The sequence below is a fragment of the Vicugna pacos genome, chromosome 2 (assembly GCF_048564905.1).
Source record: "Vicugna pacos chromosome 2, VicPac4, whole genome shotgun sequence".
Lineage (NCBI taxonomy): Eukaryota > Metazoa > Chordata > Mammalia > Artiodactyla > Camelidae > Vicugna > Vicugna pacos.
In genome coordinates, this window is record NC_132988.1 from 84,668,175 (window position 1) to 84,694,536 (window position 26,362).

General features: G+C 41.5%; 2 long non-coding RNA genes across 2 annotated transcripts; one reads left to right on the forward strand and one right to left on the reverse strand.

Annotated features, from left to right (window-relative positions):
• Positions 1-444: 444 nt before the first annotated feature.
• LOC140687362 (uncharacterized) lies at positions 445-2,849 on the reverse strand. The gene is made up of 3 exons (XR_012061609.1): positions 2,677-2,849; positions 2,277-2,336; positions 445-529 (listed from the first exon to the last, which is right to left on the reverse strand). It is a non-coding gene; the product is annotated as an uncharacterized lncRNA (long non-coding RNA).
• Positions 2,850-2,976: 127 nt separating this feature from the next.
• LOC140687361 (uncharacterized) lies at positions 2,977-25,207 on the forward strand. Its single transcript, XR_012061607.1, has 3 exons — positions 2,977-3,166; positions 23,631-23,715; positions 24,807-25,207. It is a non-coding gene; the product is annotated as an uncharacterized lncRNA (long non-coding RNA).
• The last annotated feature ends 1,155 nt before the right edge of the window (positions 25,208-26,362 follow it).

The window sequence follows — 26,362 nt, forward strand, 5'->3', positions numbered from 1 at the left end:
GAAATTGGAATCATCGTTGCCATGCCTTTCCAGAATAGTGACATTCAAATTCATGATCTGATGAGTGTCAGTACATCACTGTGGCTAAATCTACAGGCTTTGGAGTTAGAAAATATGGTTTGTAATTCTAGCTATCCCTAGCTGTGTGACTGTGATCAAGTTACTTAACCTCTCTGAGACTCAAATGCCTCCACTGTATTGTTGTGAAACTTAAACAACGTCATGTATGCGAGGCACTTAGAATAGTGCTATGAATAGTCTCAATTATTATTATTAAGATGACAAAATACCTAATATTATGTTTAGTATATTTTTTATTCTAAAAGTGGTTATAATGTGCTAATTAAAAAATAAAAACAAACCTGATCATCTGTATTTGATATATAAATTCTAAAGCTCCAATAACCTACTGACATAGGAAATAATACAGAATGAATCAGGAGAATGGCATCATTTGTGTTCTGGTCTCTTCCATCTTCTTCATCAGCACAGTTTTCAAACGGTAGCTTTTTGAACAATGTTCAGGTGGCTAAAAAGAGTTAATAAAGATTTCCAAGAACCTGAGTTTACCACCTAAGAAAAGCTTAGGCGCTGGAAGATTCTTACTCATTTGCCCCAAACACAAAGGCTGAACTAACAATCAGCCCACATTTTCTTTTGATAAATGGCATAAATTTTATTTTTAAGTGCATTAAACTAAAATTTAGACTACATTTAAAAGGATCTTATCAAAAGAAACCACATGTAATGACAATTAGTCAACGTTTATAATTCAAATTTTAACTTGTAACGTTGTAGTTAGCAATTGCCTCCCTATTTACATCACCTATCTAACTTTCTTGTCAGCAGTTTCCTCCGCTGTAACAAATAGGCACAAAAACCAGAAATGTTTGAGAGGTTTGAGAATTTTTACTTCTTTGCTTTCCCCAGTTTATTGCCTTATAAGAGACTTATTTAAATAATGGGTTTTAAATATTTTTTTAAAGGGCATCTGTATACACCTCTTTATTTTACAAGCTAGGTATATATTTAGGAAATTCACTTTATGCACAACATTTACCTTCCTTTTAAGCTTATTTCTCATTCTTTATGTTTATATAAACATGAAATTTTTACGTTTTTTTTTAAATTTCATTTTCTTTCCAATGAAAAAGAAAGTTTTAGAGGCAAAGGTTACAAAACAGACACAGTCTCCACCCTCACAGAGCTTAAAGTCCAGGAGAGTAGACAGACCTTGAACAGGTCTTCACAACTGTGATGATTCTTAGACAAAGTGAGGTGCAGTGAGATTCAGGGTAGGAAGAGGTTTGCCGACAATTTGGGGGCGTTAGGGAATGATGCCTATGCTGGGCCCTTGGGGTTAGGCAGCAGAAATGCTAGTAAGAATATCGATGGTACAGAAAACAGCCTTGGTGTAGCCTCAGGACAAAGCAGAGTGTGGTAAGCCGGGTAAAAGAAAGGGGGAATAGCCCCAGGGTGAGGTTGGAGAGGTCGGCAGGGGCTGGCTCATTGGAGCCTTATGGGCTGTGGTATGAATTTGGACCTGTTTCTAAGGGCATTGGGCAGTCATTAAGAGATTGCATGCAAGAGAGTGGCATGATCATATTTTGCATTTTTAAAAGATAGCTCAGGTGGAGAGAGGGAAGAAAGGAGACAGAGTAGAAGTAGGGAAACCAGTTAAGAGTCTAGTTAGTAGGACAGAGACAGGGGATTTTGGCTTGTACTGGAGGATGACAGTAGGAACAGAAAAAGATCTTTAGCCAGTAGAGTTGACAGGATCTGGTGTTCAATTATTTGAAGGATTAGGGAGATGGAAGAGCCAAGCATAACTTCCAAATTTCAGACTTGAGCCCCTAGATAGATGGTGAGAACTATTCATGGGGCTAGGAATCCTAGAGGAAGTGCAAGTTTGAGGAGAAAGTGATGAGTCTGAGATTAAGATGTCCAGTGGGCAAGTGGCTGTCAGTGTCTGAAACTTAGTGAAGTCCAGTTGAAGGCTTAGATTTAGAGTCATTGGCATTTAAAAGGAGTTTTAGGTCATAGGAGTTGAGAAGCTCAGCAAATGTGTATGGACTGAGAGGAGCAACAGTCCTAGAAAACAATCTGGAAAAAATCCAACATTTAATGATTGAATAGATGGAGAAGACCAAAAGTGGAGAATGCTGCATCACAGAAACAAAGGGAGGAGAAATGTCTTAGGAGAGAGCAATCGACATTAAAAACACTACTGAGCTGTTAAATAAAGAAAAGAATACAAAAACAGCTTCTGTACTTACCAACATGGAGTGGAAGTCAAAGGAAGCCCTAAGGAGTACTGCTGGCACACACTGAGCAGCCTAGAATGTCAAAAGATGTTTGTTTTTAACGCAGTAGACACTGGGGAACCACCACTATTTGGGGGCAAAAGGGTTTGATTATAGCTGTGCCTAAAAGGTATTAACCCAGTAACAAACTATAAATCACAGGGACACAGATTAGAAGTAAGGAGAGTAATTAAGAGGCTCCTGCAATAGTCCAAGCAAGAAGAAAGACCCTGAACTAGGGGGCTTAAAGCAAAGCTAGAAATGGGAGAGAGAGCATATCAGTCATTCATCTTTCGGTTGTAACTGAAGAAAACAACTCATTTTGGCTTAAATAATAAAGGGGATTTACTAGTCGCGTAAGTGAAAATGTTACCGATGCCCCCAATTTGGTCGCCAACCAGGGTCCTCCTGTCTTGTGTCACTCGTGCCAATAGAATGAGACTGAGTTCTGTTCAGAAGCAGAGGAAAGCTTTATGCTTAGATCAAAAAATGGGGAGGTTCAGCTCTCAGAGTCCACCATCTCCCCGTAGGCCGTGGGCGGGACTCTTCGCAGGGTTCTCCGCAGCAGTGAGGGGCGCACTTCCCGGTGGGCGGGCGCAGGCGCGGCGCAGGCACAGGCGCAGGCGCAGTGGGGCTGCTCCCCCTTCAGGTCGCGGTGCCAGGCGCAGCGGCTCTGCACACGGCTGCCATCTTGAATCAGGGTGTCGTGTGCAGCTCTTCTGCACGCAGCCCACCGCGCTGAGGCGTCCATGCAGCCGTTTGGCACTAGGAACTCTGGCCTGAAGGGCTGGGTGCGAGAACTCTGCAAGCAGCTCCCTGTGAGCAAGTGAAACTGGACCAAGCACAAAGAAAAGGATGAAAAGGTTAGACTTTGTTTATTACCCGGATTCTAGTTTTATTTCCTGTAATTATTAATGGGCTCTGCTGGTGACAAATCCCTCCCCTGCCTGTTGTCCTGCTCCTCATTCTTCAGAGGTGCAAGTCCGTCTTCTGTAATTGATTCCTGCTGATTTGGGGCATCGTCCTAACCCTGGGGAGAGGAGCAGAGCTTTCCGCCAGCTGCCTTTAGATGTGTTGGGTTGTCACCAGTACTCAGCCCTGACTCTCTGTATCCCTGAGCCGCCACCATTTGTCTAATCTTTAGAGACACAGAACACCAGATGATTTAGGTTGTGAGGCCCAAACATTAGCAAGACAATAATGGTCATTAAGGGCACAGGAGAGGTAGGAACCCGGTGACACCGGAGAGGCCCTGATTACCCTCACTCCATGTTAGTTCATCCAGAATATGCAGCCTGGTTTCTGCCAGCCAAGTTGCTTTTTCCAGTTGTCTGTGCTTTCATAAATTAGTCCACTTACATCAAAACAGCACAATGGCCAGTGCATGCCCCTCCCTGGGGAGCTAACAGATAATCTAGGGCAATTTGGTTATCCAACCATACCGGCCAGGAAGGCAGTGGACTTTTGTAATAGCTTGAAGTCAAGACTGGTCACATGGGCCACCAACATCATCGTGGCTGTTACCTTTCTTTTTTATGGTAACAGAGTTATATACAGTTCACCTGGCCAACGTCACTAGCACCCCTATTAGTGCATTGATTCCTATAATTAGTAGTCTGTCCTTATGGGACACTTTTATTGTTTTTCAGGAAGAGAAGTTTCAGAGAGAGGCTCAAACCAGTAGTTAAGAGGGTCTGTTGCCCCAGGTTGTCTCTCTGGAGGTTGGAGCTCAGGGACCCTCTTCACTCGACTGTGATGTACACACGGAGTGATCCCCTGCAACTTCAGGGCAGAATGGCTGGTTAGCGTCACCAAGGTGGGCTCCGTTACACTTAGGAGTGAGCTGATCTCATGGGCTGCTGGTTTTCCAGGTTTTCAGATGCACCCAGTCTCCTGGCCAGAAGGGGAGGGCCAGGTCAGTGGGTGCAGGCAGCACCTGGTTACCACATGCAGGGAGGGCTTTCACGGTTTCTCCTACCTGGAGGGCATATTGAGTTGTTCCATTTCAAGGGGTCTAAGGTGTCCCTTCTCTCGGGCTTGGGGGATGGGTCTACCATCTATGAGTTCAAATTTAACTATAATGTATCCCTTGGGGCTAACCACATACAGAGAAAGGCAATTGGGAGTAACTTGATCCAATCTTCTTGAGTTCCCCTGACACAGTTGGCTAAGGACCATTATAAGGTCTGACTGGATCGCTCTACTTTCCCCCATGATGAGGTCTCAAGGCTGAGTACATGGTCCATTTTATGCCTTGGGCACCTGTTATCCCTTTTGTCACTGGAAGAAGGAATGCTGGGTCATTATTACTCTGTAGGGATCCTGGGAGCCCAAACCTGGGGATTATCTCTTTTAGTAATACTTTAGTCATTTAGGCTGCCGTTTCCATTTCCATTCTAGTGGGGAAAGAGTCTACCCACCTTGAAAACATGTCCACTAGCACCAAGAGATACCTAAAAGTGCTGGTATTGTCATGTCTCAGCATGACGGCAAAATCAGTCTGCCAGTGTTCCTCAGGATATGTCCCTCTGGTCTGAATGGGCTTTATCTGGGGGCCTCTGGGGAGTCTGGTGTTGGCGCTGTTCATTGTGCAGATGCAGCAGGTCTCAACTATTCGACCGAGTATACTTTTCATGCCAGGAGTTACCATGATCTCAACTAACCAGTTACATCGGGCTTCCCTCCCGTAACAAGTACCTATACAAGCCTCCCTTGACAGTCTGCAGTTTGGGGAAAGTATTGCCCATGCTCATTAACTAGCCACGCATGGCCTCCTAGATCTCTACTGAAGCCCCGTCTCTGGGCTTTGTCTAATTCTTCCTCTGTATTGACTGTGGAGTCGTTAGATGGATCTGGCCTCTCAGGTATGAAGGTTAGTTGCCAAGTTACTGGATCTAGGGCTGCCTTTTTTTTTTTTTTTTTGGTAGTTCCATCTGCTTTGTTTCCCTTTATTTACCTCTGTATTCTCTTTATGATGACCCTAGCAGTGAATCACTCCCACTTTTTTCAGAAGTTGCACTGCTTCTAGGAGTCTCAAGACGATCAAGCCATGTTTCACCTGCTTATTCTCTGCAGTCAGTATACCTCTTCCCTTCCAGTAGCCCCATGTGTGCATAGGATGGCGTACACATACTGGGAGTCTGTGTAAACACTTAAAACCTTCCCTATCCTGACCTATAAGGCTTAGGTGAGGGCTACCACTTCAGCCTTTTAGGCAGAAGTCCCTGGGGGTAGGCTTCATGCCTCTATGACCTGAGTCTGGGAGATCACTTTGTATAGCAGCTTTTTTTTCCCTCTCTCCTAAAACTGCCCCCATCTGTGAACCAGTCCTCATCAGTGTTTGGGAGATGCTCACTTTCCAGGTCAGAGCAACAGGGATAGATCATCGCTATGGTTTCTGTACAATCATACTGCAGGGGCCCCATTTCTAAGGGTAGCAGGGTGGCAGGATTTAGTGCGTGACAGGTTCTTTGTGCTGTTTGGTTTTTTTTTTTAAGTTAAAGTACAGTTGATTTACAATGTTGTGTTAATTTCTGGTGTGCAGCATAGTGATTCAGTTATATATATATATTCTTTTTCATATTCTTTATCATTATAGGTTATTATAAGATGTTGAATATAGTTCCCTGTGCTAAACAGTAGGACCTTGTTGTTTATCTATTTTATATATAGTAGTTTGTATCTGCTAATCCCAAACTCCTAATTTATCCCTCCCTCTTCCCCACCCCATAACCATAAGTATGCTTTCTGTGTCTGTGAATCCATTTCTGTTTTATAAATAAGTTCATTTGTGCCATTTTTAAAAGATTTCATATATATGAGGGGGAGGTCATTAGGCTTCTTCACTGATTTCTGCTTGAAGAAGGTACTGGAGTTTGAACCCCTGACCTCCTGGGTGCTGAGTGTGTGCTCTACCACTTGAGCTATACCCTTCTCCCAAGATTTCATATATAAGTGATATCACATGATGTTTGTCTTTGTCTTACTTACTTCACTTAGTATGATATCTCTAGGTCCATCCGTGTTTCTGCAAGTGTGTCACTAATGGGCTGTTTAAAAGCACAGCCTGAACTTGAATTGGCTTTCTGAGGGTTAGCCATTCTGTTCGTTTACAACTTACTAAAGCCTGAACCTGGTGTGGCGTCCATATCATTGATTGACTATTAACTTTTCAGCCTCCTTTAACCGGGCTGTAGTAGCTGCTCCTGCCCAGAGGCAAGAAGGCCATCCCTTAACCGTTTGATCTAATTGTTTAGAGAAATAAGCAACCACACAACTAAGGGATCCAGTCTTTGAGCTAATATCCCCAAGGGTGATTCCCCTTCTCTCATGAGTATAAAGATTAAAAGGTTTAGCTGAGTCTGGGAGGGCCAGGGCAGGGGCTTGAAGTAATCACTTTTTTAATGTTTGAAAGGTCCCTTCACATTCTGAATTCCACTCAAAAGGATCATCATCCTTTCCTTTCAATTTTTCATATAGAGCCCTTGCTATTGGACCATAGTTAGGGATCCAGATGCGGCAAAACCCAGCCACCCCCAGGAAACCCCTAAGCTGTCTTCCAGTTTTAGGAGAGGTGAGGCTGCAAATGGCCTCTTTCCCTTCCTGGGGTAGGCTTCTCTGATCTTCCGTGAGAATGAAGCCTAGGTAGGTCACCTAGCTTTTGAGATTTAAGACTTTTTCTTGGACACCTTATATCTTTTATCAGCTAGGAGGTTCAGGGTGGTTACAGAATCTTTGTCAGAGGCCTCCGGAGTAGGGCTGGCAATCAGAGTGTCATCCACTTACTGGAGGAGGGTTCCCTCCTCCAGATGTAGATCTTTTAGGTCATTAGCTAAAGTTTCCCTAAAGATGGTTGAGGGGATTTTTGAAACCTTGGGGCAGAACTGTCCAGAAGTATTGTTGCTGTGGTTGCATATTTGGGTCCTGCCACTCAAAAGCAAAAATTTCCTGTGATTCTGGGGCTAATGGAATACAGAAGAAGGCATCTTTTAAATTTAACACAGAATATTAGGTTCTAGTAGACAGTAGAGTGGCCAGCAGGGTGTAGGGATTAGAAACTACTGGATGTATATCTTTAGTGGCTTCACTGACTGCCCCGAGGTCCTGTACCATCCAGCACTCTTCAGCTGGGTTTACGAGGAGAATGGGCTGTTACAGGCTGATTGGCGTGGTCTAATAAGCCCTGGTCCATCAGGCCTGTATAACAGGGGCAATGCCCACAAGGCTTCCCGATGGAGAGGGTACTGTCTGCTACTGGGCCATGTATGTCCGGGTTTTAGGTGGGTGTTAGATGGCTCCTAGAGCTTGTCTCACCCATCCCTGGACCCAGACCTCGAGATTTACTCCAGGGGAGTCAGTGTGCTCTGTCTAGGGAGGTTTGTCCTCAGCCATTAACATCATCATCTTGTGCCCTTTGTCTAAGGGGATATCAGTCTCCAGTTTGTCTCCTGTTAGGAGGATAGTAGCTCTCAATTTATGTAAGATAGCCCTTCCTAGCAGGGGTATAGAGCATTCCAGAAAATAGAGGAAAAAATAGGTGACAGTGTATTCATCCAATTTGCATCCTAATGGCTCTATGAATGCCTGGTCTTGGGCCTTCCTTAATACTGTCATAATTTTACAAATCTTGTGACTAGGTTTTCCTGATCTGGTGTTGACTAAGAATTTCACAGGCTTTCCCTTTATGTCCAACATCAACCAGGGCTCCTCGGGGTCAGTCAGAGTGCCAGCTTAGAAGCCCCCAGACCCATCATTCTTCATCTCTTTGGACCATCTGCCTTCAAGGGTAGTGGCTGGGCTCTGCCATTTCCATCCCCCCTTCTGGCACGGTGAGGGCATTCTCCCTTCCAGAGTCCCTTTTGTTTACATTTGGTGCACTGATTGGGTCTTAGTTTCCTTGGCTTGCTATCTCTTGGTGCGAGGCGGGGGTCGCTCACAGAGCTGAGTCTCCACAGGGCTAGATTTCCCTGAGGACTGATTGGCATTGGAGGGCAACAGCCAGTAGGTGGGCTTGCTCCAGGCCTTTTTATTCCCTGGCTTTTCCTCCTCTATATCTTGGTTACTCAACACCCAGTAGGCAACCTCAACCAGACGAGAGGTAGGGGTGTCTGGCTCTGAAACTGAGCAGAACCCTGTGGGACCCTCCTGGGTACAGAAGCTTTTCAGTGTCCTCCATTCCTCATTTGTAGGAAAAAGGCTTTCAGCCTTTTAGACCTTCCCTGAGTTCCAAAGGTCAGATTCAATCAATTATGAATTAGAGAAGTGAAGAAACGCAGAATCAAAGGAAAGGCAATCAAGAAACAATAGTGCAGTGATGGGGCAAGGTCCTGGTTCCTCCTCAAGGGACGTATATAATCTGACACAGATCTCTGAGTCTTCTACAGGAACTAAGGCGGCCACGCAGGTAGACGATGGTAACTTCAGGCTGAGCACAAGCCGGTGGACCCCCGACTAGTCAGAACCAGAAGGCTGATGATTGAACTGTTTGTTACCTCACCACTAACCAATCAGAGGAAGGACACACACACACACACACACACACACACACACACACACACAGCAGCCTTCCCCCAAAATTTGCATATAAAACCTCTTCCCGAAGCCCATTGGGGAGTTGCAGCTTTTTGAGCACAAGTCACCCACTCTCCTTGATTGGCCCTTGCAGTAAACCTTTCCCTGCTCCAGACTCTGATGTTTCAGATTGCTTGGCCTCACTGTGCTTTGAGCACACAAACTTGGGTTCGACAACAGTTCTAATTCCAGTTCCTGAAGTTTACACCTAAGGTTGGGGGGCACTTTGGGAAACGAATTATGACTTCAGGATTGCATTCCCTTCCAATGACGCAGGGTCAGTGGAAGTGTAGATTCCGAGGCATTCCCTGAGGCTCTCTAGGAATGCTGAAAGGTTTTCCTTGGCTCCTGATTGGTTTCCTTCAGCTTATTCCAATGGACAGGCTTCTTTCCTGCTGCCTGGATTCCCTTTAGGATCTTGCTGTTATAATGGGTCAGCCTCTGTCTGCCTCTCCCTTCCTCAGTGTCTCAGTGGTCCCAGTTACATTTGTAATCTGGGACTGCTTGGTTCTCCAGTCTGAAAATAGCATGACCTGCATTTTGTCTGCTGCTTTACTTTCCTCTTGCCCTTTCTTCTCTGGTAGGACTACACTGAGGAGGCTCTGGATGTCAGCCCAGGTAGGGTCATGGGTCTGAAAGATTCTTCTAATTAGATTCAGGACTCCTCTGGATTCTCCCTCAACCCCTTACTATGACTTTTCCGGTTACACATGTAGGAAGTGGTAAACAAGACGTACACCTGGATGTGTCCTCCTCCATCAGGAACCTGGCCAAAGGGATACTTTTCTTAGTGGGTTATTGGGCCCTGGCCGGGATCAGTCCTGCTTCCTGTACTTGCTGCTGGGTTCTGGGGCAGGGGGCTGGTCTGGAGGGGGTTCCTCTGTCTGGTGGCACAAATCAGGACATATGAAGGAAGGTGGCAGGGAAGAGGAGGGCTGGGGAGGAGATCAAGAAGGTCTTCAGGAGGAGGGTCAAGGACTGGTATTACCTCAGTGGAGGAGAGCCCATATCCTTTTTGAAGGCCTTTACTCGGATATATAAGGCCATGAAAAACTCATTATGGGGAGTTCCATCCCATTTCCTTTGTGTCTGGCATAGCAGGTCCAATTATAAAATGGTGCTGTAATATTTAGAGACCCATTGATGAACCAACTTTCCCCTTCTCCCAGCTGGCATTGGAGCCAGGCTGTATTACACAGGAAGATTAAATGTTTTTGGGTCAGGGAATGATACCTGAAAAACTTCCAATTTTGAAAAATATACCGTAATGGATTGCCCATACCTTAGATGTTCTGTTTTGGATTTGCTTTCAACTACCCCTCAGTTGGAGTGATTTGTTGGCAGGCAAATACCACAAGATTTGACCCAAAGAAGATTTCCAGTTCGGGAATTTGGAACGAGAACCAACTGTTCTTGGATTCCTCAAAGGCCCAAATAGGAGGCGTCCAAGTGGTGCGGACTCTGATATAACTGAGGGTCCCCCTTGAATTTGTAATGGCCCATGCTTGAGATGTAAGTCCCTCATTCAGAATGTGCTGCAGGAGGCTTCAGGGCCTGAGCCCCTGCACCTCCAGTTCCCCACTCCTGTGGTCCGTTAGGGAGCAGCACAGTGGCTCTGTTTTCAGAGGGAATTTCTGGATCTCCCACCACGTGAGGGCTAAGAATGCAAGGGAATCCCACAGGGTACCCACAAGATCGCTCGGGCAGTTGACGCTTTGTGCTGAAGCTGGGAGGAGAGCCAGGGGGACCTCGGTGGAGTAAGAATCACCCAAGCCTCACTCTCAAGCAGAGGGGGGAGGAGCCCTGAGGATTAAGAACAGTGGTCAGGCAGTCTGGAATTTCCTCTTCTTGCCAGCAGCTCACAGGGCTTCCTTAGCCGGGTTTCCTGGTCTTACAAGTGGCTCACAGGGCACCCCAACTCCCTTCAGAGGGAACAGAGCTAACTGGAAGAGAGGTCAAGTCACCCGTCACTACCTACTTGAGACCCTTTTACACTCAGGCGTCCCCGAGGACCTTTCCTGACTTTGCATCAAGTGTCCTCATTCCATCTGTCAGGTGGTCCTCGTTACCTGGACCTTTTCCTCATCTCGCCTGTATGCTCACAGGGCTGCCCACTTTCCTCTACCAGATTAAAGTGACTATGGAGAAGGCTTCCGTTGAGCCTGGAGGTCAATGAGGGGGGCAAAAGCCCTGGTGTGGTGGCAGCAACTGAGATTCAGAGGCAAAAGAAAGCTTTATTCTTGGATCAAAGAATGGAGAGGTGTGAGCTCACGCTCTGGGGTCCGCGCTCTCCAGGCAGCCGTAGTGGGGGCTGCTTTATAGGGTTCTCATCAGCCAGAAGGGGGAGGGGGTGGAGTTCTCGAGGGATGAGCTCAGTGCCAGGTGCACGCTTCTGCACACGCCCCCCCCCCCCAACAACTGAGCTGTCAATGCAGCCATTCTGCAGGAGGATCTCTGGTCTGAAGGGCTATGGGAGGCCTCTGCACACAGCACCAGACGAGCTAGTGAAACTAGGTGAAGCACAAAGGAAAAAAAAGGTTAGACTTTATTTTATTACTCAGATTCCATTTTTATTTCCTGGGAATTGTTAATGGGCCTTGCCAGGGACAAAAACTCCAGAAGCAATGTTAACTTCAGGCAAAGCTGTATCCAGCCCCTTAAACAATGTTTCCAAGGAGCTTTTTTTTTTTTTCCTATCTCTCTTACTTGCTTTCTGTGGTATAGCCTAATCCTTAGGCTCCATTTTGTGGCCCTCTGCAACTCTTACAGAAAAATAACTTCCATAATTCCGTTCCTCACACCATGCAGGGAAACAGGCAAGCTTCTCCACATTGGAAGTCCAACAAGCATCTCCTTGTATTTTATTAACTTTGACTGTGTTTTGCTTCACCCCAGAACCAACACACGAGGCCATGGGATATAAGCCAATCAGCCCATCCCTGGAATCTGTAGTAAGATTTTTCCCACCCAAATCATAAGACTTGGGGAAAGAAATTTTGGAGTATGGATAGAGGGAAAGTGGAAGATGAATGCCAGGGAAATAACTAGCAATGATCATCACAAATACAAAAAATAACCTCTGATTGCTTTATTCTTTGACATTCAGCTTTAATAGCTATCAGGTCAGTCTGATAATGGAGTTAACACAACACAATTATAGTAAACCTACTCTAATAAAGCTGAATTAGCTAGGAAACAAGTAGAATTAATTCATAAGTAATAATTGAATATTTTAAAAGAATACGTAGTATGTGGAATCAACTTCAGAAATAAGAATTTACTTTTAGAAAGAATGGATTTCAGCAGAGATTAGCTTCAGTTATAATTATATTTAAAAATATGCTGAAATTATTAAAAGATTATCCTCGTCAGCAAATTAACCATATTCCTACATCCACTCAGTGTGTTTTTCCTATTTCATGTATGTAGAGCCTCCAACCTGCATATCAAGATCTACCTATAAATTCCAGCATCTTCACATTTAAACTATATCCCTGCAGCTGTACCTGCCTCCAGGACAGCAGCCAGAGGCTCTCAAAATCCTTTAGCAACTTGCATCACCCCCTGTCATTCATTAGTCGTGGAGAAATGAAAAGCCTTGTGTAGGCAAAAGGCTAAGGACTGTGGTACAGGCAACTCTGCTGATTTTGGCTGTCCTTCTCACAGGATGGGGAATTGGTTGGCTGTGAGTTGTTCTAGGATGGCCTTTGCAGGAATACCTGGACCCTCCTCCATGTGGTCTCATCGTCCAGCAGGCTAGCCCGGGCTCATTCACAGGGCTGTGGAAGGGCTCCAGGAAAGAAGATCAAGGTATACAAAGGCTCTGGAGGTCTTTGCCTGGAGCTGGTACGCGGCCCCTTCTCCTTTGTTCTGTTGGCCAAAGCAAGTCACAAGTGCAACCTTGCTTCAAAGAATGGGGGAAAAGACTCCACCTCTTTGTGCAAGTTGCTGCAATGACATATCGCAAAGGATGTGGATACAGGAAGCCATTAAGGCAGCCACTAAAGCAGTTACTCTATCAAAGCTGTAAGGATTATAGGTTCAATTCATATTGTGGAGGATCTAAATTGTGGTCCAGGGCAAATCGACATCTTGAGTGAGGTGGCGGCAGTGGCAGTAGCAGTGTCCGTCCAGGTTTGTGCTTGTCTTTAAAAATGTAGAACATGCACCCACTTTGAAGAGTATTAAATTTTAACAATTACATGTAAGCAAAGAAATCTGAAAACAGACTAAGCCTTTTAGAAGCACACTTTTATAAACCATCGACATTCTTGTCAATATTTTTCTAAACAGTTTGGCAAATTGAATATTGCATTTTTATGGAAAGTGCCATACTTGTTTATAATTTGGTACAGAGATAACATCTTTTTAAAGAAAGGAGCAGGTGCATGCTTACCTTCTTCTCATTGTAAATGGTTCCAGATGGTGACTATTCATTTCAGAAGTTTCTTAAGAAACATCTGTTCACAATATTTATATTTGACTTTATTATATTTTCCAAAAATTTCATTTTAAATACAGTTTCCTTTAAATTAAAAAAAAAACATTCATTTTTTCCTATTCATAAGGGAAGTCTTTGCGTTAATTTAGTCTCACTTTGTGCACAAGCTCTACATTATTATATCACAAACAAAGCTAGATTTAAATGATAACTATGAAAGGAAAAGGAAGAGGAATACATGGAGTCTCTTTTATAGTATGTAATATTGTCATGCACAAATTAATTATTTCTAGATTAAGAGAATCTAATTGCTTTCAGTTTTCTTTTTCAATTGCTATATATCTGAGTTTTGCAACTAATTTTCAATAATCTCAAGGGAAAAAAACAGGTTGTGGTAGAATATTGATAGTGAAGCTGATCATTCCTCTGGTTGTATGAAAAGCTTTTATGACAAAATGCTTTCTCTCAAAACAAAGTACATAATGATTATAAATGCAGCAAAATTGCACACCATGAAAAGACAAAATGCAGTGAAAGAAGAAAAAAAGAAACCCTTTTCAACATTTAAACAATAGTGTACTAAAACTCTGTGTACTCATTGTAAGGAGCAGCTTTCCTAAGGATTTGTAAGAATTCTAATTTGTAATATGATGACAGTAATGAGAGATGTGGACAGCTGATTTAGTACTTGATCCAAGGTAATCCCGGGTTAGTGAAGGATCCAACCTATACGTGTTAATCCCCTGGTCCTCTCTGCTTGCCTAGTCCTCCTTCACTTATTGTTCTCAATGAAGAGATTCATATTGTGGGATAATGTGAGTATTTCTTCTCTTAGCCTGCCCAGCATTAATTCACTGTCCTTGGGGTGATGGCATCCCTTCTTTCTCTCTGGACATGTTACCCCTTCCCCCGTGACTCTCAGTCCCTGCAACTGAGATAGGTGGAGTCGACCACAATCTCAGATATTTGTGTTGATCTTTAACTAAGATGCAGACAACCAGAGCAACCATGCACCCTGCCTCCCTCCCCAGCCACTGTGACTGGTTCAGGGATGGCATTTCACCCAATCAGCCCGGCTCTGAGCCAGTCCCACAACTTTTGCTGAAGGGACCAGGCAGTGGGTACTCTCTGTGCTGCTAAGTGCAAGTTTTGAAGATTAGGCCGGCTGTTCCACTGGCCTTCACTTTTCCAAGAAGGGTCTGTTTGATGGCAAGGCCAACATAGGGAAAAGTCTAGCCAAGAGTTGGACTGGACTCTGGTGACATTATTTGAGACCTGAAATCCAGCTATGACTGAACACTTCAGTGTTAAAAACCAGTGGAGTTCCCAGTTTTGCTGAGAGCAATTTTAGTTATTTGTCTGGGGAAGAAAGGAAAGAAGAAAAGAAAAAAAAAAAAAAAGGAGGACAAGCTACACACCCCAAAGAGAAAGAGCACATTCCTCTGTGCCCATTCAGATCTCACTAGGACAGTGCCTTTGGGTGTCACTATGTTCCCCATACTGTACACGTTTTTCTCTAGAAATTTGGTACACATACATTGGTATGATTTAACAGCGAAGCAGAGTGAAAGGCAGCCATTCACTGTCCCCATGGTGTGCAGTCAAGATCCTGGCAGCTGGTTAATCCGGGCAACAACTTTCAGGCACCCCATGCAGTGCCTTTACCTGTCAGCCAGCAATTCTGCCCCTGACGCACAAAAGGATTTCCCACTGCTGAGCAGGATGGCCACTCTTTTATGACCCAGCCTGGTGGTTAGCTGCTCCTTTTTTGTGAGGAAACACAAAAAGCAGAACATTTTTTAGAACCAAGGAGTCATTAGATGCCCAACAAAATCAGAAGGGAGAAAGGCATGTGTATCAATTGTGACTTCACATCTTCTCTCATGAGGTGTCTCTTGTAAGCCCATTATAAAGAACAAAACAGCCTCCTGGGGGGAGTGGCTCAGTGGTAGAGTGTGTGCTTAGCATGCACGAGGTCCTGGGTTCAATCTCCAGTGCTTCCATTAAATATAATAATAAATAAATAAACCTAATTACCCCCCCCAAACAAAACAAAACAAAAAAGTAAATAAAGGAAAAGAGTCAGGGTGTTGATGGTTACAACTAAAAAAAATGGCTTCATGATCATTTGTTCCACCTCTTCTTACTGGTCAAGGAGCTGAGGTTGGAGGAGTGAATGACGTGTCCGAGGACACACAGCCCATTTTTGGCAGAGCCAGGACTCGAGGGAACTCAGCTGCCTACTGCTTCTGCCACACTCCGCTTTCTCCATGTTTGACTGACACCAAATGCCAGGAAAGCTTCTCTAAATGTATGCCCTAATAGTATAAAAGAGTAGGGAATAGTCCAGTATTCTAAGTAAGATAAAGGATTAAAAAACTTGGCAATGTGGACAAACCAAGCTTTCACTTTTCCATTAATTCCTCAGAGTTAATGATCCCCAGAAGGGAAATCTGGGCTTTCCTAGAGTTCTCCATAGTTTTATTTGTTCCTCTAAAAAATGCTGTCGGGTAACTTTACTTTTTGGTATCCACTGCTTCCCTTGCAAAATAGAAAGTCTCTTGGTCTAAGTGCATACGTCCCTCCCTGCCTCACAAGGCTGACAGTGAACTTGGCTAGAGCTTCCAGAAGAAACACTACTAATACAAAATATTACATTTTGTCCACAAGAAAGTAAAATCATTTGTATCTGCTGTTAATTGGAGGTCCTCAGATGACAAACATTTTAGGAATTAAAAACTTTTACTCCAGAAATAGTCTCATCTTAAAGAGGCATAGATTAATGGATTATTGCCATATCTAACCCTGACAAGAATTTTCTAACAATTTCTGCTTCAGTAGCTTACTTAGGCTAAAAGACCAAAATGAATTTGAAGCATGAAAATAATTTCACATGCAACCAGTTTCCAAAGGAAAATATATTTATAAACTTTTTAGAGACTTAGAACATCAGAATGTTCTAGTTTCTAAGTTTTAAAAATTTGGCACATATTTCCCACTGTCTTTTTTCCAGATCAAAGCAGAGTTCTTCTCTTTTTCCTCTCATTTTTTCTTTCAATGTTACTGTGTTTCAAAGTATTATGCATCCATTTCATGATTCCATTTGCTGAAGTTACTTTTGTGGGGGAACAGCATTATAAGACTACGCATTTGAAAAGGAAGACAAAAATTTGGAGGGAAAAATAGCAGTTCTCTGCTTCAAAATACATTAACAAGGAAAGCGAAAATATCTCTTGTCAGGTAAAGAGATTAGATTAAGAATTTGAGGAAGACAAGAAAGTAGAGGAACTGGGAGAACATGGAAAGGGGAAGAGACAAAAGAGAACAAGGCAGAATAGAAAAAGCATCTCAGTATCATCCATTTATCTTATAAATATTTTTTGAGAACCTACTGAGTACCTAGCGTTGTGTTAGACTGGGATATAATGCTGTGCGAAACCCGTTTTGGACCCTGACGTTGCAGAGTTTATACTATAGCAAAGGAGACAGACTTCAATCCAAATAATCCCACAAGCAAATGTAAAGGAACTCAGTCCCAGATGGTCAGTTGGAGAGGAAGTGGGAAAAAGGATTCAGAGAAGGCAGAATGGTTCCATTTCAACCTTGAGTTTCAGAGTTGAAGGGAGGCTGGATAACTGAAATGGTGCTGCCTGGGCAGGCACAGTGTCCAAGAAGCATAATAGATCTGGCCCTTGGGCCTTTACTGGCCCCCGGGTTCCCAGGCTAAGGGGAGGGGGATCCAGTGGCTGACAATACTGAGGAGGCAGGTGAGCAGGTCAGATCTTCTGGGATGGTTTCCTAGGACTCTGTCCCTTGAACTGTGGGGCAAACCTCCAGCCTCCTGCAGCTGGCAAAAGGAAGGCAAAGCTATAGAGGCCCAGCCCTGGGCAGAGATTCAGAACATGGCTCCAGCCTGCAGGGACTGGGAGAGGTGGGATAGACAGACTGGGAGAACTGGGACTGGGGAGTGTGGAGCTAGCCCATGCTTCAGGCCACTGGGCTCAAAGCCTAAGGTTCTCGGGGGCTCAGGGTGCATGGAAGAAATTTCAGACCTGAATTTTTTTTAATTAATAAAATCAAAATGAATGAATGGTAATTAAATGTTTAAAAAACATTGCATTATATCACTATTACTTAGTATTCACACACATTTCACTGCGTTGCAAAATTAGTTGTAGTTAGATTTTCTCATTTGTAAAATTTTCCTAATAAGTCTCGTGATTGTTGAAAATTCCTAGTCTACCATAAAATCAGTGAGACTTAGAGACAAATAATTTTACCATGTGTGAATTCTCATGTTGAATGTATGATGCTATAATGGTGGCATTACACAGTTATCCAAACCCATAGGGTGGATAATACCAAGAGTGAACCCTAATGTGAGCTAGGGACTTAGGGTGACAGTGATGTGTCAGTGTGGGTTCATCAGCTGGAACAAATGCACCCCTCTAGTAGGAGAGGTTGAAAATGGGGGACACTATGCATGTACAGGGGCTGAGGGCATGTGGAAAATCTGTACCTTATGCTCAAATTTGCTATGAGCCTAAACCTGTTCTAAAAATATATATATAGTCTTTTTTCTTTTTTAAGTGAACGACTGAAGGTCTGGGACAATCTCACAATGAATGACTCTGGACTAAAGGGACTCTGGATGGGTCAGATAGAAACGAAAGCAACTGGGGAAAGAAAGCTGAGTTAGGTCATTAAAGTGTTCTGGGGTCCTTCCAGAAACTGCATCAAAGGCCTCCAAGGTCTTACTGCCTCACTGTTGCCCTCTCTAACCCATTTCTGGTAGACAGTCACAGCATCTTTAAAACATAGATGGAGCCATGTCACCTCAGTGAATTCCCACAACACATGAGGGAAAAATCAAAACCATGTAGTATGGCACAGGAGGCCCTGAATTTAAAAAGGCTGCAAACTGGTAAGCCTCAAGCCATAATGAATTCAAAAACAGCTTTCACTCGCTCAGTATCTTTAAACATTCTTTTAAAATTAGTGGACAAAGTTTAAAAATTGGGAAATTTTATATAAAAAACTATGGCTTCTCTTGAAATCCTGTAAGATAGGTATTATTTTTAATTCCCTTTTTATAGATAAGGAAACAGAGGCATGGAACTTGCAACTCATATGAGGTTACAACATTAGTAAGAGACTGAATTGGGACTCGAACCTGGGGATTCTGGTACCAGTCTGTACTCTTTATCAACCATAACATACTGCCCCTTGTGCTCTGGGTTTGTGCTCTGTAGCTCCCCTCTCTACCAGCCCACCCCACCAGGGCCCTCACACACACTGCTCTGTCTTCCGTGGGACAATCTTCCCTCTACTTGAAGGATGTCTGACACCTTCTCATCTTTCTGTCAACTTAAATGTCACCTCCTTGGAACGCCCTTCTCTGAGCAAACTCAGAGGACCCTTTTTTTCTTTTTCTCTGTCACTGGCATCTGTGCTTCCTTCATAGAACTTATCACAGTTTCTAATTTCTTTTCTCTTGTGACTTAACTTTGTCTGTGTCCTCCACGGGATTATCAGCTCCGTAAAGGTAAACACCATTTGTTTGATTTATCCAGGGCCCCTCATGTAGACTTTCAAGTGATTGTTGATGGATGGAGAAATGAACAGCCTCACATTTAACTGAACAGACAGGTGAGGACCATCAGTAGGCACAGCATTAATGAGCTGGGATGATGTCCCAGTAGGGGCAGATTTTCAAGCTTGCTTTTTGTTTCAGAGGCAAGAAAAGGTTTATCCTTCTTTAACCTATGAAACCAGCTGTATTGAGCAGGCTTTGGGGTGTGGGTCTCCTGAGAAGAGAAGTGGAGTGAAGATAGCTCTTTATCAGTTTCCCACCCCCATCAGAAATGACATAATCTATCACAGTTAAAGAATGTCCAGAAATCAGGACAAAGTTAGATCAATACTTTATAATTTTACATGGAGGATATTATAGTTGAGAACTTGAACTCATAATGGCAACACTTAATTAGATAACCTAGGAGATTGTAAAAAGACAATAAACAGATGAAAAGGTTGAGTTAGACTCCCTGAAATTGTAGTGAATTCAAGTAGGATAATTTTTGGAATTTCTACAGCAGTATTTGAGGAACTGTTATGTGCCAGACAATCTGATAGGCACTAAGGGAAAAAAAATAGTCAGCAAGCATATAAAGTTTATCACTATTATTATATCTTTCTCTCCAGAAAATATATCTGGAATCCCTGAAGAAAAAAAAAAAAAACAATCTCTAATTTGTACCCTGCCTTCTCTTGAGAACTGAGTGATACCTGAGTGCTGCCACCTGTGTTACTCTCCAAATCACACGTCCCGCATCAACCGTCTAGGATTCTGGGATGTAGACCTTGTATCCTGACCCTTCTCTGCCCACAGGGGCACTGCCTCCCAGGGAGGGGCATTTACATGTATCCATCATAAAGTGAAATTGTGGGTGAGAGTTATCATTCCAATTCCTTAGGTCCAGACTGTTTCCCCTAACAATTAGTAGTTCAAAACGTACGGCTAGATCCTGGAGGCAAATGCATGAAAAGGCTAATGGCTTCTCTAGGGATACCAAAAAAAGCCATTGTGAAAATCATGAATTATCACCTACAAGGAACTTCTCTGATTTTCAGCAGGCCATTTGTCATTGTGGAAATGTCAAGAAATATAAGCCGCCTTCAATTCCTTCAGGTAGAGTTAGGGACTCTTTTTCTGCCCAAGGCTTTTCTAAAGCCATTTCTGCTCAATATTGCTAATTATTAGAGAAATGCAAATCAAAACTACAATCTACAAAACAGAAACAGACTCATAGACATAGTAAACAATCTAATGGTTACTGAGGGAAAAGGGAAGGGAAGGGATAAATTTTGGGTGTTTGAGATTTGCAAATGTTAGCCACTGTCTGTAAAAGTAGACTTTTTAAAAGTTTCTTCTGTATAGCACAGGGAACTACATTCAATACCTTGTAATAACCTTTAATGAAAAAGAACATGAAAACAAATATATGTATATATATACATGACTGGAACATTATGCTGTACACCAGAAATTGATACATTGTAACTGACTATACTTCAATAAAAATTTTCTTGAAAAAGCATTAACACTAAAGCCATTTTTATGTTGAATTGTAATGATTTGCTTTTGTGTTACATCTTCACTTAAATGTGAGCATCTTAAAAGCATGCTGCATGCCAGTTTATAACGCTTGCACAGAGCCAAAAACATAGTAGATAGCCAGTCACTGTAGAATTGATAAGTAAGTGATGTAGTCCTTGCTCTCCAAGATGTACAATCTCCAAGATGGACAAATAATTCCAAGGCAGTTATTTGCCTAGGACCAGAAGAAAAATTTGTAATAATTGCTAAAGAGATGGAGGAAAGGGAGAAATTAGTGTGTGCTAGAGTGCACAGGAAATGTCTAAAGGAGATGGTGAGAGATGCAGAGGGAAAGAAGGGTTCTCCAAGTACAGATAATGGCATAGCTATGATATTGGGGCAGGAAAACACACAGCCTATTTAATGGAGGTTTCTAATTAATTAATTAAGGATATTAATATATTAATCAGAAATATTAAGGGCTGTGTTTAGGTAGTGTTGCTAAAAGTGGATGAAAAGTAAAAGATACCTTGTATGTCTTAAGCCTGAGTTGCTAGGGGAATGGGTTTCATTTAGAAGGAGTGATCAGCCATGGCACAGCTAAGCAAAAGTATCCAGCAACATTTGGAAATGTGGCCATGATGCTCAGGACAGAGGTTGCTAGAAGAGACATTAAAATAGATACTTGTACACCCATGTTCACAGCAGCATTATCCACAATAGCCAAAAGGTGGAAACAACCCAGATGTCCATCAACAAATGAGTGGATAAGCAAGGTAGCATATACATACAATGAAATATTCAGCCTTAAAAAGGAATAGAAGTCTGAAACATGCTACAAATATGAATGAACCTTGAAAGACATTATACTAAGTGAAAAAGCCATTCACAAAAAGGTAAATACTGTATGATTCCACTTACATGAGGTTCCTACAGTAGTCAAATTCATGGAGACAGAAAGTAGAATGGTGGTTGCCAGGGGCTGTGGGGAGGAGAGAATGAAGAATGATTGTTTAATGGATAGAGTTTCAATTTGGGAAGACAAAAACTTCTGGAGATGAATGGTGGTGATGGTTGCACAACAATTTGAATGTATGTAATGCCTCTGAAGGAAACACTGGAAAAATGATTAACATGATAAATTTTATGTTGTATATATTTTACCACCGGGAAAAAGAGATCTTAGATCTGTCAATTGTCCTTGTAAAAGGCATCATTGATCCCATGGGAGAAGTGAGAGCCCTGAAGAAGAATGAAGAACAAGAGAAGGACAGAATCTTAGGGAATGCCTACACTTAGGGGCAGAAGGAAAAGGAGTTTAGTTAAACCTTCCAAGAGTTTACATCCCTATCGTTCAACTTTCTAGCCTGCAAATTAAATTTGAAAATTCTGAGTCCTGTGGATTATTCCTAAAGTGTTCAGTGGAGGCATTGAAATGTAAAATTGCTGGTGGGGTGGGAAAGGATGGTAGTGATTTTAATCTACTTTCCAAGTTGTTACAAGCAAGTCTATGATGTTTTGAAGAAATACAGTAGCTGCTTGGCAAGAAATGAGTTCTTAATAGTCATTGGCTTCTAGCCAGTTTTTCTCTCAGAGCTTGGAGACAGAAATAAATATATCATAAAATATGTTCACTTCAGTCATTTGTAGAATTGTGGTTCTCTGCATGTAGGATGTATGAAAAGATGAAAAAAATATGGACTATATATCATACATATAGATTATATAGCATATATATATGAAGAGGAATGTAAGACAAGGAGTGATTTTTAAACTATAATTACAAAATACAGCACCCCAGCACCAATAATCATGTTTACTTAGGGAAAATTTCTCTTGAGAAACAGGAATATTAAAATGGTTTACAGGAAGAGGTACTGTCCTTTGTCACCCAACACAGGTAGGCAGCTAAAACAAATAGGTCTTTAAATAGCAAATAAGACTTTGGTGTGAAGAGTGTTTTTTTTTTTAAGTCCATTTGAAATACAACAAATTTTTCTAGGAATATATACCAATAGTCTTTTTATAAATGATGCCATTTTAGCCAAAGAAATGTGCAAAAATTCTGTATTCACAAATAGTTTGATACCAGCAACCACTTGCTTGTGCTGTAAACAGGTAGCCAGCTGAAATTTTTTTGACAAATTAATTACAGCTTGACAGCTATGAAGACAAGCCAACAGGCTGCCCCGCTGTCTCCATAAAACTGACTCATGTGCATTATGTGAGCTGCCTGATCTTTGAGTAATCACAAAAGACAAATCAGCAAAGAGAGAAATTCATACAAAGAGAATAAAGCTTTGCAAAAAGGAACCTGTCTTTGGTTCCTCAGAAGTGACTAAAATATTTTAATAGGGCTATTTTACTGCCTCTTTCTGCTTACCTATGAAATATTGACAGGTCTTCCTGACTGGGAAAAATCAAAACTCATTAAACTCACTGTGTCTTACTTGATTGAATTAGAGGTAGAAAGAGAGACTGGTTATTATGAGAGAAGAGAAACAATAGAAAGTATGGAAATTGGAGCTCCAAACATCAATCTTAATTTGTGCATTCCTGAGTAATTTTCTAACTAGACATCAGCTTCCCATACCACATTACCATTGCTAGCCATCGTCTTCTGAGAATTCCCCAGGGCATCCAGACCTGCCACTCAATACCTTCAGTCCAAGTGTGCCTCAGAGGTTCAACTTCTGTCTGATGTCCTCCTGCTCCATTTCCGTTTTCTTCAGCTTGCCCCCAAGATCTGCTTGTTGACTTTTGTTTTAAGACTATATCCAAATGCCCCCTACCCCTCTTACAGATTGAAAGGATTCTGTAAGCACAAAGAAGTCAGCTAAGGACCTCACCTGAACATGTAAGCCTTTGCTCTTTCTGATTTTTAGACTAAGGGAATGTTATTATGAGAGGAAAATGGGTGAGGAGAGGTGATAACATGTCTGGATGAAACAGATATTTCAGATTAACAGCCTTAGTTCCTTCAACCACATCTCTGATGACTAAGGTCTTGACATCTTTCACCATCCTGGCCATCTTCTTGTTCATTGCATAAAACAGATAATATAAATATTGTGTCTTCTATTTTTATTCTTCTCATAGCTGTTGGAATTTGAAAAAACCTGGCTCATAATTCAGTATTTGTACAGTGTTTTGTAGCTTACAAAGCACTGTGCATGTATCATCTCATTTAATTTCCACCACTCCCTCAACTTTACAGATGAAGAAAACTGAAGATCAGAGAGATTAAACAGTTGCCCAAGGACACACAGCTCATATGAAAAGGAGCCAGAGCAAAAAGCCAGGTAGGCCCTTATTTTCTATATAATGCTCTTTTCATGCACAAATTCCACCTTAAAGAAGGTGAAATGTTTTGAAGTTCTTGATAAGCTTGAAAGTAACCCTTATTTTCAAATATAGCTTATGAAATTGTATAGCTTTATGAGTGTTCTAAGGAAGATATAATTTCATTTGTAGTGCTTCAAAAGCAATATAAAGAAAAAAGATATCCTATTTCTTTATTTTAAATTCAAGGTCTATTAGAGAACAAGACTGTAAATTCAAAATCCACTTAGGCCCACAAAAATCACTTTTTTTTTTAATACTGTATTCTGAATTTCAGTTCTATAGATATGTTTTGTTGTTAACTCCTCTGATCAAAGGGTTCTAGGGGTTATAAAATATACCTTAAAAAATTGTGTCCTCTTATACTCCCTTCCTCAGAAGTTGACAGATTAAAACAAAAATTCATACATTATAGACAATGAACTATTTCCCAACAAATAATTAAAATAAAATGTATAATCTTTTTAGCTACACATTTGGTACATTGTGACTATGCACCTCCTGTGATTTCAGTTTCATTTGCACAATTTCTTACAGATGTGTGAATTTCTCAGTAAACTGAAAGTCCATACCCTCTGCGCATTGAATAAGGTTTTTGAGAAATGCTATTGCACTGCTGAGTTCAAAAGTTTGGAAACTATTCTGGAAACTTTTCCTATGCTTCTGAGTAACAGTTTAACTCTTTGTGTATACATATATAATACATCATGATTATATATAATAATTATGTCATATTATATAATTAATATAAGAAATAAATTAATAATATGATTATAGTGTATTAATTATGTTATAGATAACTTATATTCAAATAGAAACTATAATATATAATTTAATCACTTCCTTTTTAATATTGGTAGTTCTTGATTCACTTTCTTTTCTTATGGCTTGCTAGAACCTACAGAAAATGGTTAAGTAAAATGATTAAAACGGGCAGCTTTTCTTGTTCCCTACTTTAATGAGGATAGTGTGAATGTTTCACCATTCAATAAGATATGAGTTTCTGACAAATATCCTTTATTAATTCAAAACAATTTCTTTCTGTTTCTAGCATACTAAAAATTTTTATCAGAAATAGAAGTTTAGAAAGGAATTTTGGCTAAGGTATGGCTACCTCTAAGACCAGACCTGGTGCAGTGTGCTTTGAGAAAGAGATTTACCAACTTCAACTCCACAAGGAAAGTCTAGGAAACCAAAACAATTAAAAGGAAATTGTTTGGTGCTATAAAGCTTTCAACATGGAGGAAAGTTTTTTTAGAAAACACAAACATTTGGTATGTACCCATGTCTTGAATATCTCTGTATGTATGGGAAGAGGAAGCTAAAATTCAAAAATAATTATAAAAGTAACCCTGACACTGACCAAGAATGCATTCTGAGTGTGAACTTGTTCCTATGCTTCTCAAAACTGAACAGGTCATAAAAGCCAAAATCATTTTGTGATTATTCTTACTCTTTGATTAAGCTTATTCTTTGTGATTATTTTCTTAGTTGTTTACTGTTTTAAGAAGCAATTTTACACACATTACTTCACATTTCTAAAACTCTGTCTCAGTAAGCATTATCTCTGTATTTGGGTGACGACATTTTCAGGCATTTTAAAAAGTATAATTTCTAAAGCCATGTCTTTGGACTCTTTGAGCTGCACTTTTCATATTTACTAATATAATCCTCATCTATTTAGAGAAGCTATACACATTGGCTCTGGGCATAAGTCCAGGAGCAGTTTTTTGAAGTTTGCTTTCAGTTAATCCTATGGAAATATGTTGGTATTACTCAGTAGCCTGGCATCGTTTATTTAAAACATAGCTAAAGCCATTTCTGCTTGATAACACCAGCTAATTATCACAAACTAATCACATGGGGAAAAAAAGTTTTCCTAGACTAAAAGCTGCCATTTCCCAGGCCAGTCGTCCCTCAACAATGTGAGCTTTTGGTCATTAGGATTACAGGAGGGGAGGACAGACTCATCACCATCCTTGGGAAGAGGAGACCAGGACACGAGTAGAAAGACTGCCTGTCCCTGCTGTCCTCCCATAAGGAATTCCAGTTGTCCTTCTCATAATATGCTCAGAATATGAAACAACACGTCAAATTTGCTGTATTTCTTTCTTCAATCATTATGCCTTCACTAATGAACTTTTTCGTTCCTTTATTCCTTGATACCCCTCTAGAATTACTTTTTATTATTCCATCTTACCGTCCTTGGTAGCCTATTCATTATGCCTCTTGTCATTTATTCTGCTTTGGTTTGACTTGGTTTGATTGTTGCTTTGGGGTTTACAGTATGCATCCTTACTGTCAGTCTCCCTCCAAGTAATATTATACCACATACATTGTAAGAACTTAATCTATTGCAGGAGATCCTTATAACAGCATTCTTCTGTCTTTCCCTCCCAGCTTCTGTGCTATGGTCACATGCACTTTACTTCTCCATATAATTGATCCTTCTTATTTGCAGATTCCATATTTGTTAATTCACCTAGTTACTATAATTTATTTGTAACCCCCAAATCAATGATCATCTCACTTTCTCAGTCATTTGTGGACATGTGCAGAGGAGGGAAAAATTTGAGTCATCCAAGGTATATGGTCTCATCTGAGGTG